We start from the raw sequence: 20,017 nt of genomic DNA on the forward strand, positions 1-20,017 counted from the left end.
AGGGATGAAGAGGATATCAAGGGAAGAATCAAGGGATCAAGATACTGAATCAATGCAAACAAAACGCATTCCCCTGAACACTTTATTATTGCTTAAATTTTCTTTTGTGGTTGGTCATTCTTTTTCCGCATGTCTAACACTTCCTGCAGCAAGTACAGGAGTTAGAGAAGAACAGAAACAAGAACTTCTTGAGATTTTTTTCCATAATAAGGTTACTATTTACATAAGGAGGGGCTGGCCAGCTGCAGCACTCGAGTACAACGGCCACAATATGTCTTCATAGCTGTCTTCAGTAAAGCTCTGTATCTTAAGGATACTCAGCATAACACAGGAATAGAGAGGTTCCCTTTGTTACTCAGAACAAGTCTAACCTGACTGTACATTAACCATGGCCTTCTATTACAGCTTGGCTTCACTTCCAGAGGCAATAGCTCCAATGTCATGCTGCCAGAGAAAGGCAATGGCCTACTTTCTTTACTCCCCACCCTTGTGTTTCCCCAGGAAGCCCACCTCCTCCTCTGGCACTACCAGAAAAGACAATTTCAGTACCCTGCAAGGTAGAACTCACTAGCCCTAACCAAGTTTTCTGCTGGTTTTAGAGTCAAGCAGCTGGTAAAACCAGCCCAGCAAGGGTGACCGATCAAAGCTGCAAATGTTTCACAAACAAGGCTAAGACTGGGGAATGACAAGACACAGTTTGAACAACTTACATTTTCTCTCCACAGTAACTAGGCTACTTTGTTAGCATTTATCTTGCCTGTCTGTAAAGATTAGCTTGGACAACTCCAAGTCATGGAAACATAAGTTTTACTTATTCTCTTAAAGTCTGCTTCAAGGTATCATGCACTGGCATTGAAAATATAGTGCAAATTTCCAAGATGATGGTACTGCCATGCACTGACTCACATCTCATGCGACTGCTGGCAGCCAAGTAATTGCTGGGTTTCCTCAGCTGTGTTTGGTATAAAGAGAGACCTCAAATACCACAAGAAACACACAGACCAAGTTGTGACTGTGATCCCTTAAAGCTACTGCTCTCAATTTGATGCCATATGCCCTTCCAATTCGCATTAGAAGATGTCCAAGAGTACTAGTGCAGCAAAAGGAGATGCTGGTGTGCAAGTGAACAGAATAATCACTGTCTTGGTTTGCCAGAATGCTCGAGGGGATTTTACTGGCAAACTGTCAAGGGGTAAAAATACCAAATGAACACATCTTCAGATCTATGATTATTAATACCAACCATTACTGAATCAACCAACTGATCGAGAACAAATATGACCACAAAATCCCTTAGTTGTCAGATGAAGTCAGAATCAACCTAAAGCCTGCTTCTACAGTTTCATTAGTCAGATTTCTGAAACACTGACATTTTTGTTTGCTTATACCAGAACAGTATTTTGTTCTGGTATAAGCAAGTGTGTGTGTCTGCAGCATTTAGTATCCCTACTAAGGGCCCTTATGACCAATTTACATCAAACTACAGCCTTTGTCACGTAGGACTCCAGTTTTGTAGCAAGGATATTTCCAAAGCCTGAATCATCTTAGTCTCACTATGTAAGAATATTTAACAACTGGATTTATATATTTAACTGTCATTAATATCTGTGAGGAAGCAGAGAGAGTCCTTGAATAATTGATTAGAAGTACCAAGGATTCACAAAGGCACATGGCCCTTGTTGCTCCAGGCAACACATGGCCAACAGCCTCTTCAAGCTGTTGGAGGAAACGTCCACTACAGCAGCCACTTGACTTACACTCAGGGACAGCAAACACACACAGCTGCACTTCAAATATGCATGAACCCCAGGTACCTCACCCAAGCAAGTCAGGCCTTTTGATAAAATCCCCCAAAACCTAAAGAAAACCCCCATACCCTAGCCTAGATAACTTGGTAAGAACTGCTGTGAGCAGTAGCTCACAGAAAGTGCAGTTCACACTTGAAGGCATCATCTCAGTTCTCCAAAGCTAATGGAGAAATTAATGGTCTTGAGTTGATTTTTCCTCTGTTAAATACAGACTATTCACAACTAGGAGTTAATGTATTGGTGAATTTTTTCTTCTACTTTTCAGGAAAGTACCTATTCAGGTTGAGACTAAGGTAATAAATGCCAAGAGAAACATGTGCCTGGAGTTTCTGGGTTTTATTTATAATCCAAAAAATATTTTAAGCTTGAAGTAAATCCACTTCCATGATTTGCAAGGCTTTAAGTATTTCTATTTACTTCCGGAGAAGAGTTTGCATCACAAGCAAGGAGGGTTACCTTTTTTTCACCTTCTATGCAGACATCTGTGAACAGCTACTTGCATGTTTCAAAAAGCCACTTCTAAGAGTTAACAATGTATAATCTTTACATAAGATCTAGTAAATCATTCAAATATTATTTACAATGTCTTTTTATTTAGAATATTTAAAATCAGAAGTATTATTACTTATGAGAATTCAAGACTAATTTTTTTTAAAGGGAGAAGGTAAAAATACAGTTCTCAATGCTTTTACATAGAACCCCTTCAAAATAACGAAGTTCACACAGAATGAATTCAGAAGTACAAAGATACAAGCCTGTAACTCTGTAACTTGTATCTCTAGCAATAAGTACTTTGAATAATCGCAGAAGAAAACAGGCTGTCATATCTCAGTAATTCATTTAAGCAATAAACAGTTCTGCAGCCCACTCCCCCCATTACTGTTGTCAAATGCTGACATTACATTTATGAATTTGCTTCTCTATTGCCACTTCTCTCTGACTGCAGTATTAGTGATACAGCAGTTCTCAAATACCTGCTGCAAAACTCCACCTGGGAGTTGAGGAACATCCACCTGACAGCAGGATCAATCCAAATCTATGCGATGAACCCTGGCAATCTAAGTGGCACTCAGTCAAAAATTTGAACTGACCGTATAGCCTTCTAATTGGAAGAACAACAATTAACCTAAACCTGCAGTTTTCTCAATCCACACTTGAATGCTCACATTAGTTACTAAAGAATGGTACTTGCAGGTGAACTGTTGCAAATCCAGACAACAGCCTCAGACTAATTCCACTGCTGGCTAACTTTTTGGGTTTTTTTCAGGCATACAACTCTCCCTCAGTTAAAGGCACAATTTCCCCTTATCTCAGACCAACTTACCACCCGCATTCCTCCTACGCCCAGTCAAGATCACCTGTAATTACCAGAACAAATCTGGTTTGCCTCCTGCACCTGTAGGTTCACATCTAGACAAATAGCAACAGATGAACACCAACACAGCCTGGACACCAAAGCAGAGAAAGAGAGTTTCAAATACAAACACACACAGAGCTGACATCAAAGCTATAAACATGGGCTTTACCTCTTCCTGTGCAAAGAAATCTGGGAGGATCCTGTGATATTTCCCCCTCTGCCTTGGAAAGCTGCATCTATTAACAGAATATTACACCTTCTCCAAACATTTTATCACTTTTCCCACTAAAACCATGCACTTACGCAATCACAGTCCCTTTGCCTGTTACTTCCAAACAGCAAATAAAATGGGAAGAGATTTACTGCAGGATGCACAATCCTCAAGTCTAACAGCTTCCTCCCATCCTTTCCTTTAATAGACACTGTGGCAAACTGAGCTGGGTGCTACATCCTGCATACTATCCTCTGGGACTTGCTGTTAAACCAGATGAACACAGTTACATAGGAAAAATTAACAACTTTTAACATCCTTAAGAGCAATTATGAACCAAGTGGTGTGGTGTCCAAAATGCACACCAATTATGTGGTGTCCTAAGTTACACCACAGTGTTCATCGAGGAGCAGTAGCTCCACATTTGACAGCAACCATATGACAACAGCATTGTGTGAGCCCAGAAACCCAACACACTCTGAAAGCAGAGGACAACAGCTTAGAAAGCTGCTCAACTTATAAAAAGTTAAGTGTGATAAATAGCTGTAAAGTTGATCAAGTTCTCTTCTTGAGCAATGCTTTCTTTGGTTAGGGCCACTTGTCCCCCCTCATCCCTTCTGTGAATGAGAATCTGCAGCATTTAGTCCACTAAGCTTAGACCAAGACCATTTGCCTTTCACACCTTTTCAAATGTTGCAAAGTCTTAGATGCCATCTTCAAACTAGAAAACACTAGAAAGCAAACAAATAGGCATTCTTCAATTCTACTGTATCAAAATCTCTGCCTTATGCTACACTGTTTCTTAGAACAGTTGCAGAAAAGCCTTTTTTTTTTTTAAGATATTAGTGCAATAGTGACCTGGCAATATCCCAACTCTTACCTTAAAAAAGAAAGCATTTCCTTTAACACAGCAACACTGTGTTAAAGAAAACGAAGGGAGCCTTTCCATCTTCCAAAGCCTTTTTAAGACCAGCAGTCTCTCCTGCTGGTTACAGTTCTATCCTTTCTCTACTTCCAATTCCTTAGGTCTAACTTCAACATAACCAAACTTAGACAAAATGTATAATCAAGATCCTTAAACTGTAACCTGCAATGCATTACCTGCTCTCCAGGAAGTCATTTCATGCTCCCCTATTTGCTTTAAAAGGCAACTACTGCTAATTCAGCTATCCATATATAGCAGAACACCTTAAGTTAACCTTTGATTTTTTAACTACACAAAATAGATAACCATAAGAATATTTTATAAGTGACAACTTACAATGAATTGTCTATTATAATTTTCCAAAAGAGGTCCCAAAAATTAAAGGCTGGCAGCTCTTTACTGAACCTTGAGGCTACTATGTCAAGACAAACTTTCAGAACAATTCAAAGCAAAAGTCTTGTCACTCTCTTCCTTCCTCAAACTTTTCCAACCCTTCCCAGGACAAACATCTATGTATTGTGCAACAGAAAAATTAAAGGTCTCATTGCAGTCCCCCTGTGAGAATTTTTATCCATACATTTTCTCTTAAGAAGAGAAGAACGACAGAAAACCACATCGCAGTTGCTGAGAAGAAACAACATGCACACTTGCCTTTGAAAAAGACTGGTTTTATAAACAACTCTAGTATTAAAGTAAAGCTCAAAAGTACCCTAAAGAAACTAGACAGGCAATAACTAAGAAAGAAAATCCATGACCATTTGGGTAATAATCACAGAAGAAAACAGGCAAAAATTAGGGTAAAAATACTATCTATTTCCAGCACAGACATCTACAAACCAACATTTTTTAAAAACTGCTATAACCTGCTTGTAGTTCTCCAATGGGATGCATAAAACACTACCATGAGCTATCTCATTCTGTCTGCTGGCCCATACACACACAGCAAAAAGTCCTTGAGCTCAAGTAAGATGAGCAGCTCTGAGTACAAACTAAGAGAGCAGAAAATTCCCTCATTTGGGAGAAACCTTTTAAAGATAAGAACATTACTAAAGACTATCATACAAAATGCTGAATGGAACACACACAACTTTAAAAATGTTATTCCCCAGTGTTGACATGCCATTTATTCCCTTGATGACTCTACTGGCATTTACACAATCACTTTGATCTGACCCATCTATGGGCTACTGCTGAAAGGATAAATTACTCCCCCTTTCCCTGTACCACACTCCTGTTGAAGCAACTGAACAAAACAAGGGAATTGATTACTATGGACCATTTCACAGGAGATTGGGTGGGAAGGATGAGAAACTAAGCCATCTTTAACTACATGTTTTCCAACACCCTACTGAGTGCAAGATGAAGGCACTCAAGTCTGAGCATCCCTTCCAGCCAACTCTCATATTAGCATGAAGCAACCAGGAAACCATGGTCTAAGAAAGCCACACTGAGAAAAACTGCATACACAAGGCTGTTACAACCACACTACTGGTAAATTCCAAGCCTGATGCCTGTTTCCAACCAAACCTGACTGAGCAGCTTGATCCTCTTAGATAAAGAAGCTCCTACAAGTTTTGTGAAACAAGGCCATATAAAGAAAAGGAACTTTGTCCTCTACCATTCAGTCCAATGAACTATCCTGTGAGCTTCCAACTTGTTAGGTGCCGAGGAACAGGCAAAAGAGAAGGCAATGAAAGACAAAAGTCCTCATTTAGAACTTGCATCTTTTTTACTATCCAGTTCAACCAAACACGGGAGAGATACCCTTCTTTTAATGTTTCTTGATATCACATGCAGAAAGGAGAAGGGGAAAATTAAAAAAAAAAGGAGACTGAAGTTAGAAAGATGTATACTGAAACTTACTATAAAAAAAATGGGATGAATTCAGGCATAAAAAGGAATTAGACAAGAGATACTTAACAATCCTAACTTAGTGTATTATTCAACAATCCTCAATGTTTGGCACTGAGGGGTTTTTTAGACTCATACCTTCATTAAGTATTTGCCAGGATATTATGAAAACATTTGTGTCTAACAAAGAGCAAGGTACTTTTTCCTGTAGTTTGTTAAAAGTGTCACCACTTTAAAATAAACTGCAATTCATTAGCATTTTTTCCCCCCTGGAAGACTGTAAGATACATGGTACTGTGGTCTGGCCTTAAGTGGACAGTAAACCAGGCCCTGAGCCTATGTGACATTAGATAACCAAAAGAAGATATTATTTTAAAAAATATATAATCAAGTTTCTGGCACAAAAAACCCCCAAAAAACAACAAAAACCAACAACCAAGCAATGACACAAAAATCTAGAACTTTAGAGAACAAATCCCCACCTCTTTCCTGCTATCTTCTCCAAAACCAAAACTGACTAGTTTTGCTTCACTAGGATCCAGATAGCTTAAACAAGATTTTTATTACAACACAAATATACTCTGTAGAAGAATGTGAATTTTCACTATTAAGTTATGTGGTAAGACACAAAGATACCCAGATTAAATATACAGGTAATAAATATTTCAGAAGACTCTTCTAATGTGAACCAAACAGGACACTTGTAATACTCTGTCCCATCAGCAGGGCAATCATTTTATATTAGAAACACTTAGGTAAATATTTGCATATAAAATTAATACTGACCCAACCCAGAATCCTGCCATACCTGTAGCACCTTCAGAATGATTAACCCTGATGGCTAACTGGCACTAATAACACACAGAGCAGTGCAGTATTTTTGGCACTTTATTTGTTGCTCCTGCTACCCATCAAAATTACGCTTCATTAACATCAAAGGCCTTTCATTAACTGCTTCCTGTATTCCCTGTTATTTACAGTCCTAAAAGGTTAGACACCTTTCTCTCTCAAGTTCCAGTCTGACATGTGGTGCAAGCCTACTTCTGCAAGAATAAGCAAAAGTTGGCTACTGCCTGCATGCCTTGGGCTCTTCTCTGGGTAAAGTTTGCACCCCTGTCAATGCTAAAAAGTGGGTGATAACACCAAAAAAAAAATTAAGTGCCATAAATGTGCAAAATTACTTTCATGCAGCAAAAGATTCCATCTCATGCTTAATATGAAAGAAAGATAATCAAAAGTTAGAAATGTGTATTCTTAATTGGGAGAGACTTCTGCTAAATTATGTCTTTATTTCCAGAAATATTATGATCTGACAAAGAAGAAAATTCAGCCACTTATATTGTTTATCCTCGAATAAAAAGGTTTGATCAACTTATGCTCTCATGTTCTAATGAAAAGGAAAAGTATTTTGAATAGAAACAGTACTTCTACAGTGTTTTAGGGTTTGACAAATACTTGCAAGTATATTTGGTTTAAAGAGAATTCAGTGCTAAATCAGCCAAGTTCATTTTTCTAAAGGCAGCATGACACCTACCATTCTGGACAGTTTGGATTATAAAAAGGGCATCTTCTGCCGATGATGAATAAATTTCAGCTGTTATTTACTTTAATCACACCTGTGTCTTAATAATGCAAAATCTTAACACATATTGAAATACTGTTAGTGAAATGTCATTATTTCGATGCCACAAAATGGGAAGCCACGGGCAAGAGATCAAATGTTTGCCAAAACAAACTTTTAAGTGACCAAAGAAATGCAGTTATGTCTTCAATAGCTGAATAGTTCCACTACCCCTAGGTCATGCTTATTCTACCTCTTCACTTGAACTTTTCCCTTGCACTCACCCATTAAATACCACAGCAACAAGCAACAGAGGAACCTGACTGAAAAGTCAGAATTCCAGAAGCATAACATCTTGCAATGGTCAATATCAACTACAATCTTTCAGTTTTGTGAGATAGAAATATTCCAGAAGCCAAGAACACCAGTAATAAAGAACACCATTTATTTTCTAATTGTCTCAAAGCATGGAATTGCTAATTATAATCAACTGACTGGACAAATCCAGTAAGAACAATGTATAAAAATTGGTGCATTCCAGTCCATGAAGTTAACATGGAGCAAAGCTAAAACTAAAATGCTGCTAAATCAGCAGCAGACCCAGACTACTTTAAATCGATTATACTTTTCACTTATAATATTTTTAGTTTGGTTTTCCTTCCAAGTGCTTAGCTAACATAATGAAAAAACAGATAAAGTTATCTCCCCTTTTATTCAGTGCTAGCAACATGAATTTCATCATGCATATGGCATTTTAAAATCCCAGTCTGTATTTTTAAGATCTTTTTTAGTTTGACCTAGCATTTACAGTACCTTTGTTCTACATCAGGTATTAAAGATTGCCCATGCTGCACCAGATGCAAAAGCAGAATGCTGATGTAGCACAAAAGAAAAGACATTGTCTTATCTCAGAAAGAGATATCTCTATAGCAAGAAACACACAGCTTCAGTAGCACATTATATGACTGACTGATATAAAAATGCATCAGACTAGTTTTTCTTGAACCTCTCAGAGCACCCCCATACACAGATGCTTTCCATATACTAGCAAATTTCAATCAAGAAAGTTTAGGCCTGGCTGCTCCCACCTAAAAATCAAGAGAACTGCAATCAAAGTAAATAGCTTGCTGTCATAAAACAGAAGTAGATTGTTTAACTAGTTTCCTGTTGAGAAAGAATAAATCTGCTTAAAGTACAGGGTAGCAGGCTATTCGACCAACTCAACGTAGAAATCTGAGCACCCCACTATCAGGCATTTAAGAATTTAAGACAATGAACATACAACCTTATTAGACAAACCCATTGTTAAACTATACGAAAAAAGTCTTTTTTAGTCCCTTGTTCTTCTGAAAGATAAAATCTTGACTGTATTTGTGAAGTCTTATACATTAAAACATCGACAGTATTAAAAACATTTAGACACCCGATATTATGTGTAAGGTACTTAATAATTTTAAAATGCCTTGCCGCACTGTTGTTTCACATTAAAATTCCTTCTATGGAGGACAAAATTATCTGTTTGCTCCGGAGTTTTGCACCAACCTAACCACCAAACTAAGAAGAGGCTATTAGGAGAAGAGGCAGTAGGCAGAAAGTGATGCTCAGGAAGTTCCACCTGAACAGGGGGAACAACTTCTTTATTGTGCTAGTGGCTGTACACTAGAAGAGGTTCCCCAGACTGTGGAGCCTTCCTCACTGCAGATATCCCAGAACCATCTGGATGCAATCCCGTTCAACATGCCGTAGGGCGACCCTGCATGAGCAGCGAGGTTGGACCAGATGACGCACTGTGGTCCCTTTCAACCTAACTCATTCTGTGATTTTGTGATTTCTAAGTGGCGCTTCCAGTAAGCGCGGTGTTTAGAGAACCCCGACACAGCAGGAGGGACGCACCGCTCTCTGAGACAGAGCTCACGGCAAAGGACTCTGAAACATGGGAGTGGAGCACGATCCCTCGGCACCTCCCCGGCCGCTTCCTCCTCCTCCTCCTCCTCCTCCTCGCACGGCAGCTTCCCTGCGCACAGCCCCGGAGGAAGAGCCTTTGTGAGCAGGGCCCGGCCCGGCCCCTCGGAAGGAGCACGAAAGCCGCCTCCCGCCTAGGCGGCCCCCTCGCCCGCCCGCCCCCGGCCCGCACTCACCCGGGCGCGATCACCTGGCCGGGCCGCGCGCACAGCTCGCGCACCACGCCGGGCCGCTCCGCGCGCAGCCTGCGCTCAGGGGCCGCCGCGCTGCGGGCGGGCAGAGGCGCCGCTGGCGGCGGGCGGCAGCGGGGCGGCGGCGGGGCCGGCGGGGCGCGGGGCGGGCGGCGGCGGCAGCGGGGCGCAGAGCGCCAGCACCGACCCGATCTGCACCGCCGCCCCCACCGACACCTTCCACTCCAGCAGACGCAGCGGCCGCGGGCCGGGAGCGCGGATCTCCGCCACCGACGCCGGGCCTTCCGCGCCGGGCCCGCCGCCCCGCTCCGGCCGCTCTTCCATCGCCCCGTCCGGCGGCGGAGGGTGAGTCGGGGGTGCCAGGCAGTAGGGACGGACCTGGCGCTGCCGCCGCCGGGGCGTTTCGGGACGCCCGGACAGTCACGGGTGGTGCCGACAGCGGCGGGGTTACGACAGCTCCGCGCAGGCGCCGCGCCGCGCGTCCGGCCGCGCTTAAAGGCACAGGCGGTGGCGGCCCGGCCCGCGGGGCGGCGCGGGGAGCAACTACGGCTCCCGGCAGCCCCCGCGCCCCGCCCGTCGGCCCCGAGCGGCCTCACAGAACCGGAACTGGAAATATCCCGAGTTCGGACCCGCGGGCATCTTGGGATCCGACTAGTGGCCGTGCACGGAACACCCCCAGAATCACACCGTGTGCCTGAAAGCGTTTTCCGAGCCTTTCTTGAACTCTGTCAGGCTTGGTGCTGTGACCACTTCCCTGGAGAGCCTGTTCCAGTGCTCAGCCATACTCTGGGTGAAGACCCTTTTATTTTTCTATTATCCGACTTACTGTCTAGGCTTAGCCCCTTTTATTTTCCTATTATCCGACTGTCTTGGTTTAGCCCCAGCCAGCAGCCACGCCTTACACAGCCACTTTCTCACTGCCCTACCAGCAGAACTGGGGAGAGGCTTGGAAGGGCAAAAGCTGGAAAACTCATGGGTTGAAAGGATGACAGGAAAACCAAAAGCCATGTGCTCAAACAAAGCCAAACAAGGAATTGATTCACTGCTTCCCATGGGCAGGCAGGTGTTCAGCCATCCCCAGGAGAGCAGGGCCCCATCACATGTCACAAGTTGGGAATACAAACACCATCACTCCAAATGTCCCCCCTCCCTCATTCCTCCCTCCACTTTATTTACTGACCATGATGTTATGGGGTCTGGAATATCCCTCTGGTCAGTTGGGGTCACTTCATCTGTCCTGGCTGTGTCTCCTCCCAAGCATCCCCACATTCATTGCCAGCATGGCAGTATGGAGAGCAGAAAAGGCCTTGGCTCTGTGCCAGTCCTGCTCAGCAATAACAAAAACATCTCTAAATTATCAATCCTGTGCTCAGCACAAATCTAAAACAAAGTCCCATTCCAGCCACTGTGAATGAAGTTAACTCTACCCTAGTAAAATCCAGAGCACCAATCTAAACCTCCCCTGACACAGCTTCAGGCCTTTCCCTTGGGTCCTGGCACTGGTCACCACAGAGAAGAGATCAGTGCCTGCCCCTGCTTTTCGTGTTGTGAGGAAGCTATGGACTGAGTCCCCTCTCAGTGTCCTCTAGGCAGAACAGACCAAGTGTCCTCAGCTGCTCCTCATACAGCTTCCTCTCAAGACCCTTCACCATCCTTGTAGACCTCCTTTGGACACTCTATAAGAGCTTTATATGTTTTTTATATTGTGGTGCCCAAAACTGCATACAGCACCCGAGGTGAGGCTGCACCTTTGCAGAACACATTTGGACAGTCACCTCACTCTGCTCTATGTGGGTGCTGCCCGAGGCCTGGACCCTGAGGAGCCTGTGGAAGCTCTGCAGCATTCCCCAGCTCTCCCCTGGGTGGGAGGGCAGGTGGAAGAGGAGGACGCCCTTGCCTGGCAGAGCAGCCAGCTCCCTGTGGCACTGGCCCCACACCGCAGTACACTGGCAGGGCAGGGAGGAGGAATAGGGCAGGGAGGAGCTTGGATGTGGATGTATCCACGGAGGAGCTTGGATGTGGACATGGCCCAGCAGAGGCGCAGCCAAACAAGGCCAGCAGGGCTGACTGGAGCTGAGGTCAGAGACATCCCTAAGGGTGTGTGTTCTCCACCAAAAGATGCCATGGACATGCTTCCCACCCACGGCAGCCACATGGCTGGGTACTTTTATCTCTTCAGCCACATGCCAAGGATGGAGGCCTTGTGCCATGTGCCAAACCTTGTGCAGCCTGCTATGGATCAATGAGATGCTCTGAGCTTCCATGGGAATGCTCAACTACCTCAGGATCTCTAGTGCTTGTTTAGCAAGTGCACCAAATCTTTTTACCTCGTTGGTGTTCCCTGAATTAACATCTTGACCTAAGAACTCAGAGCAGCAGATGCCATGGTCTTCCACAAGGAGTCTTTTCCAGAGAGTGACTGGCTTGCTAGTGGACAGGATTTTGGTAGGGATGTTGAGGAATACATGTAGTGCCCATAGCTCAGTATGCATGTGCAGTGTGAGCTGCAGGTGGACCACTGGAGGGGCAGGAAACTGAACCTGAGCCCAAGGCGAGAGCCATGACCTGCCAACCCTTTGCATAACAAGGGGCCTGGGGACCTGTGGTGTACCCAGGGGACCTGGGCAACCCAGAGACACAGGAGGAGCTGGTGACTCCAGACTTTTCTATACTTGAACTTAAAGGGTATAAAAGCCCAGGGTTTCCTTTGTCGCTCCTTAGAGGCACCCACCTCAAGCTGTTATTTTTTATATTGCACCATGATTAAATTATTTTAAGGGTCAGGATGTCTGAGATTCTGCTAAAGGAAACCTGGGGTTGAGCCCATAAGGAAACCTGGTCTGTCTGGGAGTATGGGGGATGCAGCTGCCAAAGGGGCCTTGGTCCCAGATTAGGTGATGTCAGAGTGGCTCCTGGATGGTCAGACAGGGAAGTTTCCTTAACAGGGAGAAGCCTGTCAGCATACAGTCTACAGGCAGTCTCCAAACAGTAGGTACTTCTGAGTTTTTCCCTTTTAACATTAGTTAAGAGAGACCCTAAAACAAGGCCAGTGTGGACTGGTTGGGAACTGGACCTGCAAAACATCACTATGAACATCATTATGAGCTTGGGTTGTGAGACAGCCACCATCACCAACAACCAGAAACTGGGAAATTTTGGAGTGAAAGTTGCTGTGCCTCTATTATCAGCTCCTTGTACACAGATACAATGGCATATTGTATTGTGTATTATTCTTAATATTCTTTTCATGCTGTCCTGCAAATGTGGTAAAGCTACTTCATAAAAGGTGAGTACTTTTTGCGTAGTATTCCATCTCTCTACTACTTGTGTTACTTCCTCTTTCATAATCTGAAATAAATAAAATCTGAAAATCTGAAATGAAAATAAAAATAATCAGCACTGAAGCAATATGCCCTTGTCCTCTTCCACATGAAAACTGAACTTTGAACCCCCAGTGAGCTCTAATGAGGCCACCTTCAAACTCTACCAGGAAGTGCTGACTTGCAGGATTTCTCCTCAACTCTCACCTCAGTGTTTTTATCTCACCCCCAGACTTCTTTGTTTTGTAGAGTGGATTGATACTGTTTTGCTCATGGACAGCAGGCTGATCACTGCCTCGAGAGTGCAAAGGAAAAAAGATAGCCTCAAGGATCAGGAGAATTCATCAGGAATTCCACTATTAAAACTTCTTAGACTTCCAAATCTAGCAAAATCCAATTCCATCAAGACTGGTTGTCATAATAGTCAAGGAAAGGATGAAATAATAGCTGAGGTGGGAAGGGACCTTTGGCAATCATCTAGTCCTAGCTCCCCATCTCAAAGCAGGGGCAACTAGCAGGTTTCTCAGGGTCACGTCCAATTCGGTTTTGACTGTCTCCAAGGATGGAGACTCTAGAGCCTCTGTGAGCAACCTGTGCCAGTGTACAACTGACCTTACAGTGAAAAAAAGCTTTTTCTTGTGATTAAGTGGAATTTTGTATGCTTCAGTTCATGCCAATTGCATCTTGTCCTTTTACAGGGCACCACTGACAAAAGTCTGTCTTTGTCTTCTTTATCAACCCTCCCCCATCTCTATCAAATGTTTATACACATTGGTAAGATCCCTCTGGAGCCTTCTGTTCTCCAGGCTGAACCATCCCAGCTCTCTCTCTCTCATCTCATCTCTTCTCACGTGACAGATGCTCCAAGCATTTTAATAGCATTGTGCCCCTTTGCTCCTGTTATTCCAGTCTCTTGCGCTGGGCCCAGCACACCCAATGTGGGGTCACCAGTGCTGAGTGCAGGGGAAGGAGCACCTCCCTTAAACCTATTGGCAGTGCTCTTCCTAGTGCAGCGTAGAATGCTGTTGTCTTCTTTGCTGCAAAGTTTACCTTTACTTGTACAAGGGGAGCTTGGTGGCCATCAGGGTCCTCAGGGCCTTCACTGCAGAGCTGCTTCCCAGACACTTGGCCTCCAGCCTGTCCAGATGCTTGGAGTTACAGGCAGAACATGGGATTTCCTTTTCTTGAACTTCATGAGGTTCCTCTCTGCCCATTTCTCCAGGGTGTCAAAGTCCCTCTGGATGGCAGCACAGCAATTTAGCCTGTCACCCACTCCTCCAGCTTGGTATGAGCTGCAGACTTGCTGAATGTGCACTCTGCACCAACATCATTAATGATGATGTTAAACAGTATTGTTCCTGATATTGTCCCCTGGGCAAAGCATCTGTGAGTGGAAAACTAGTGACAGGACACTCCTAGCACAGCATGAAGCACCAGGGACAAGCTTCATATTCATATTTATATTCATAGGCATCTTTGGTGGTTTGGTGGTGGTTAGTTTTTTGTTTGTTTGTTTGTTTATTTTTTTTCCCCATTTCTGCCCTAGAGAATAACCTCTTAAAGAAAACCAGGAAAGACTGTCAATTTTGTCCATATTCCCCAAGTGTAATCTTGCCTTGTGTTTGAAGGTTAGCTCAGGTAAACAAATTTTGTTGGTACTGAATTATTACTCGCGTTATTGTCTTTGGGGAAGATAGTCTTGGCAGCAGAGCAGAACCATGGCACAAAAATGGTCTGGCTTTATTTGCCCTACACATATCAAACTGATGGTTGCTCTGTTTTCCCTTTGCCGGCTAATCCCCCTCACTCAAAGACACCCATTTAAGGTCATGCAGCTTTAACACCTGTCGTTTTCTTGAAAGCTGGCCTACCACACAGCTTTTCTATGTTCCAATGTCATATCTATCTTACCAGGCCTCTTTGGAGGGGTAAGGATACACAATTTTTGATCCCTCACTGGTGGGTTTGATGGAGTGACTGAATTCTGACACTTCAAGTCAGGGATGAAGTGAGAAGAGCTCACCTCCCCTTAGCAATTCTGATATGTTAACTCTTATCTCTGGAACAAACGAAAGGTGTGCTGCAGCTTCTGCAGTACTGCTGACCTCAGGAAGCCTCTGCAGCCCCTCCTTCCACAGTAACTATTTTGTGATTTTCTCTGCACCTGTAATTGTGCAGATGAACAGCTCAGATGGGAGAATAACAACAGAAATCTACATAATAATTATTATTGTTTTTTGTTATATTGATTGCCCTGAGACAAGAGTTGACAAAATATTTGCACCAATCAATCCTAGGTAGGTGCAAGGGAAAATCCCTGAGATGGTGTGTGATGAGAGCATTAGGGGAAGAATCTGTAATTCTATGAAGCTAGTAGAATCCTAAGGAGCGCACCGTATTAGGATGCTTGACTTCATGTCTGGTTATACCAGATTGCTTCCATCAAGAGGCAGATGTTTTTCCCAGTCTTCCCCTCAAAAAGGACATTAGAATTTAACCACGCCTTTGTATTTGAATACCTAGCATGAACAAAAGCATATGGTGTAGATATCAGATTCACAGAACTGTTGGGTGAAAGCACTGTGGTGGTAGATACAGCCCTGCAGCAAAGCACTTCTTTGAAAATGATCGATTTTTAAAAATACATACATTGTAAAAATACAGCTGACTTCTAAGAAGATAAACAAGATAATCTGCAGTGTAGTTACTTAAGGTTGAAACATGCTTAGCTAAGACTTCTTTTAAAATAAAAACATGTTACCCTGCTTTATATGTTGTAGCTTTAATGCAAATTCAAAATTTATTATATAATGCCTCTTAAAGATGACTTGGCTGAGTGTTTTCCTATTCATTGATGACTGATGCTGTAAGCCTGTCACAGCATACTTAATCCTCACTAATACCTGTTCCATAGTAATCCTTGGGAGTGTGTAGAGTACAAGGTGGTCAACCTCCCAAAATCTCCAAGTGGCTTAGAGAGATCTGCAAATGGGGGAGAGCCATGAGGCTCTTGCTCCATCTCTCAGTGCTCCTGGGAGAGCTGTGGGGTGGTTTGCAGACAGGCCGTGACAGCAGCTCACCAGCAGCCCAGGGACCCTTCTCCAGCCTGGAGCCCAGGCGTGCAGCTGGGGCACAGGGTGTCTGGGCAAAGTCACTCTCAGCTTCCCCTGTGGCTGGGGATTTGAATGGACCAGCTGCCCTGGTGCTAGACAGCCCCTTTGCCAATTACATGATGTAATGTTATTATGGGAGCTGTTGCTGAACTACTCAGAAGTGATGCAGGAGTTGTTCAGGAGTCACAGATTGGCCATTCCCTATGGCAGGGAGTTTGTAGCTGTTTATGTATAACTCCTCAGTACAAGAAGTCTGCAAGGTGGTATCACTTTTAAATAGTATGAAAAAATATGGAGGCATTTAAAAGGTCTCACAGCTCTTCTGTGCCCTGACACCTTATTGTATCCACTGTGATAACCAGTGACAGATTCCAGCTGGGGAAGCTAAATAACCTCATCCTGTGTTTTGAGCAATTCCAGTAGGAAGGGAAGCTTTACCCTTCTCAAAAGCTGGCAGGGCTTACTATCAGAAACTAAGGCAGCTTGTGCTGGATGTGAGCACCCTGTGTGAAAGAGGTTTGGGTAGTTTCCATTCTGGAAATCCTTTCCTGACTCTAGATTCTTGAATTCTTAGCCAAAGACCTTCTGCCAGTGTTTCTCCTGGCTTTTACAGAAGCAACCCAGGGAATGACTTTAACACACAGAATACAATAAAATGCAGATCTGCAGCTTGATCCCACTCCCACTGAACTATCAGAAATATTGTCAATCGCCTTCAAAAGGAGATAATGCAAATTCTTAGCATTGCAATAATCAATTAGCAGGCAGTTTAAATTGCACTGTCAGCAGCTTTTCCATCGGCTGTCTCTTAGTGTCTGAAAATGTGGTTTTCATACTGTGTTAACAGAGGATCTTTTTTTTTTCCCAGAAAATATCTTTGGCAAAGTTCTGTGCTCCTCAGTGGAAATATAGCAGAGACTAATTTAGCTTTTTAATTTTTATTTTTCTTGGGCAACCTGAAAGAAGAAGATATAAAAAACGAACCGTTTGTGAATGTTAGTGTTACATTTTCCCTGCAGTTCCTTTCTGTGAGTGGGGTTAGTATTGCACAGGTGTATGTTCAGCAGTGCAAATACCTGTGCATGGAAGTTTTTCTGTATAGCAGCATCAAGACTGGCTTATGCCAGATCAGCTGCACTGGAGATTACTGCATGCACATCGTCAGGTATGTGGCCGTCTACCCATACACACACCAGCACAGACACATCTTTTTGGTCCTGCCCTTGAAAACCCTACAGGTTGCCATCTTTAGTCATAAAGTAAACCATTATTTACTTAGGTTAGGGCTGCTCCCATGATGCCTTCACAGTCACGCTTCACATCTTGAAGCCCACATAATTTTGAAGTGCATGACTCGGAAGCATGAATGAACACTTCTCCCTTTCCTTAGCAGGGATACATACAACTTAAATCCCTTCCTCCTCTGCAGAAGTGAGACATGTCTAAACATTTTCATTTCAGAAGAGAAGCTGATGACAGAGTTTCCTGTGCCATCACAACAGTTCATTCAAGTGCTAGACTGGGCCATCGACCAGACAGGATGGGGAATTTTTATAACCTAGGCTGTTTGTGACTGCAAAATGTTAGAGCAGTGATTTCCAGTCTGTGCTGTGCAGGCTTTTGGGACTGCTGAGTCCATGGATGGTGATTAAGAAAGACACTTTGCTGTCTAGTAGTCTACAGCTGGGAAAATTTCTTTTCCCCTCACATCCACTGGAAAATGTATAGAAATGAAAACCAGCCAGAAAGCCCTGCCATAATGAAACAGCTGCTCTTCTTATCAGACTTGTGTGAAAGGTTTATTGAGTCCAAATTTTTCAACTTTTACCCTGCCCCTCTCTTTATGGCAGGCCAAAATTGGGGGAAAAAAAAGGGAAAGAAAAGGGGGGGGGGAAGGGAAAGGGGAAGGGGAAGGGGAAGAGGAAGGGGAAGAAAAAAGAGAAATAAAAAAGAAAAAGAAAAAGAAAAAAGAGGAAAAAAAAAGGAGTTAAGTTTTTATCAGATCTCAATTTTTGCCCTGTCCCTGGCAGGTGGTGGGGCTGAAGTGCTCCCCCAGCGTAGAAGGACTTGCCTTTCTCCACTGTCTTTTTCTAGCAGAGTGCCATAGGGTGGTTCTTAAGAAAAACAAATATTGAAAATACTAAGATAACTCTTACTTAAACAAGAAAAAAATGTTTATTTAGAGCAACAGAGAAAAAAGTTCTACTAAACTGGGAAAAAAATCATATTGTTTCTTCTACACAGGCAAAATGGGACAGATAAATTCAAAGTTCAGAACAGGATTGGAGGTAATACTTCCCCGCTTATTGTGTATCAGGAAAAGTTCAGAAAACCAAGCAGTTATGTAGAGGGGGAAGAAAGAAGCTGTCAATTGTGATTTTTAAGCAAAGAAAAGTCATAGCACTGCGAAGAAGATAAACAGAATCAAAAGTGATCAATCAGGGAGCTGCTGATTGAAGGGACAACAAAAAAGTCATTTGGTCTGGTGTCTTGCTGAGGAAGGACATGCTGGAGACAGAAGTCATTACCAGGTGACAAGAGTGAGGTAAGTATCATTTTATTTTATTCAAAGCAGGGATGAAAAGAAGAACATCTGAAGAAGAAGGGAGAAGACAGGACAATAAATGATCAAAGAAGACATAGCATATACTATGTAAGAGACAATCATGGAAGCTTCATAAGCTGATCTTAAAAAATCCATAAATTATGGCAGTAGCTCTAGTTGTGAGCCTCTGAACTGGGGAAAGTGGGGTTCCATACACATTACTAATAAACCCATAATCATATATTGAAACATGTAGAAGCCACGTGGGTGTCTGCACAAGCTGAGAGGTAAATCTTGTTCTCCCTTTTACTTCATCTGAAAACTTGCTGTATGGATGGTTCTGAGGGGTTTTTTTTCTCATTTAGGGATATTTTGCAGGAGACATTTTTATAATCTGTTCTCAGGATGGCAAAGTTTGGACTCCCCCTGATCTTTCTGATGGGCACTTTTAAAACAGAGGAGAGAAATGATTCTCAGTCAGGATCTTCTCTCTTCCAGGTGCCAGCTTTTTATAGCTTTTGATGCATCGCACAGGTGGAGAGGCCAGCTTTTGTTGTGCAGTCCTAGACTATGACAATGTTTATGAGGTTAGTCCCCTGATGGAGATATAGTAAGCTATGAAGCCACACTGTACTGATGAACCACTCCACCACTGGTTCTTGGAGAAATTTATGTGTTCTATTCTTCTCGGTTTGACAAAAATGCTGCTGTCTTAGAAAAGTAAGTGAACAGTGTATGCATCTGGGGCAACATTCGGTATACTAAACGTACATTTTTATAGGAGCAAAATCATAGTAGAAAAACTAGCATCAGGTGCGATAGCACAAGTCAGAGCTATCCTCACATAGAATTCAATTGTGGTCAAGATCTGGTAAACATTTTACTTTTCAACTGCATACTTTGCACGCTATTTGTATGACATCTTTTCTCTCTTTCCCTTGTTGGCTGACTTTGTGCCCTTTTGGCTGGTCCCCCCCTTTTTTTTCTTCTTAAGCCTAGTAGTGATTCACTGGAAAAAAATTCATTTAGCCAGTGAGCAGGAATTTCTGACCTATTTACAAGTGAACTTTGCTATACTTTTCATAGGTCAAAGTCAAGCCCAAAGTACTCCCCAGACTGCCAGTTAAAGCCCTGTCAAGTTCTCAGTGACTTCTGATGTTTCCCCTTCAGCCC

General features: G+C 43.1%; 1 protein-coding gene across 1 annotated transcript in view; it reads right to left on the reverse strand.

The window, feature by feature from the left end:
• CTDP1 (CTD phosphatase subunit 1) overlaps positions 1-9,919 on the reverse strand; it is a 99,668-nt gene extending 89,749 nt beyond the window's left edge. Inside the window, exon 1 of the mRNA XM_036406983.2 lies at positions 9,852-9,919. The gene's annotated coding sequence lies outside the window, so the exon portion shown is untranslated. The remainder of the gene's footprint in view (positions 1-9,851) is intronic.
• Positions 9,920-20,017: the final 10,098 nt, after the last annotated feature.

This window comes from Molothrus ater, chromosome 1 (assembly GCF_012460135.2).
Source record: "Molothrus ater isolate BHLD 08-10-18 breed brown headed cowbird chromosome 1, BPBGC_Mater_1.1, whole genome shotgun sequence".
NCBI lineage: Eukaryota > Metazoa > Chordata > Aves > Passeriformes > Icteridae > Molothrus > Molothrus ater.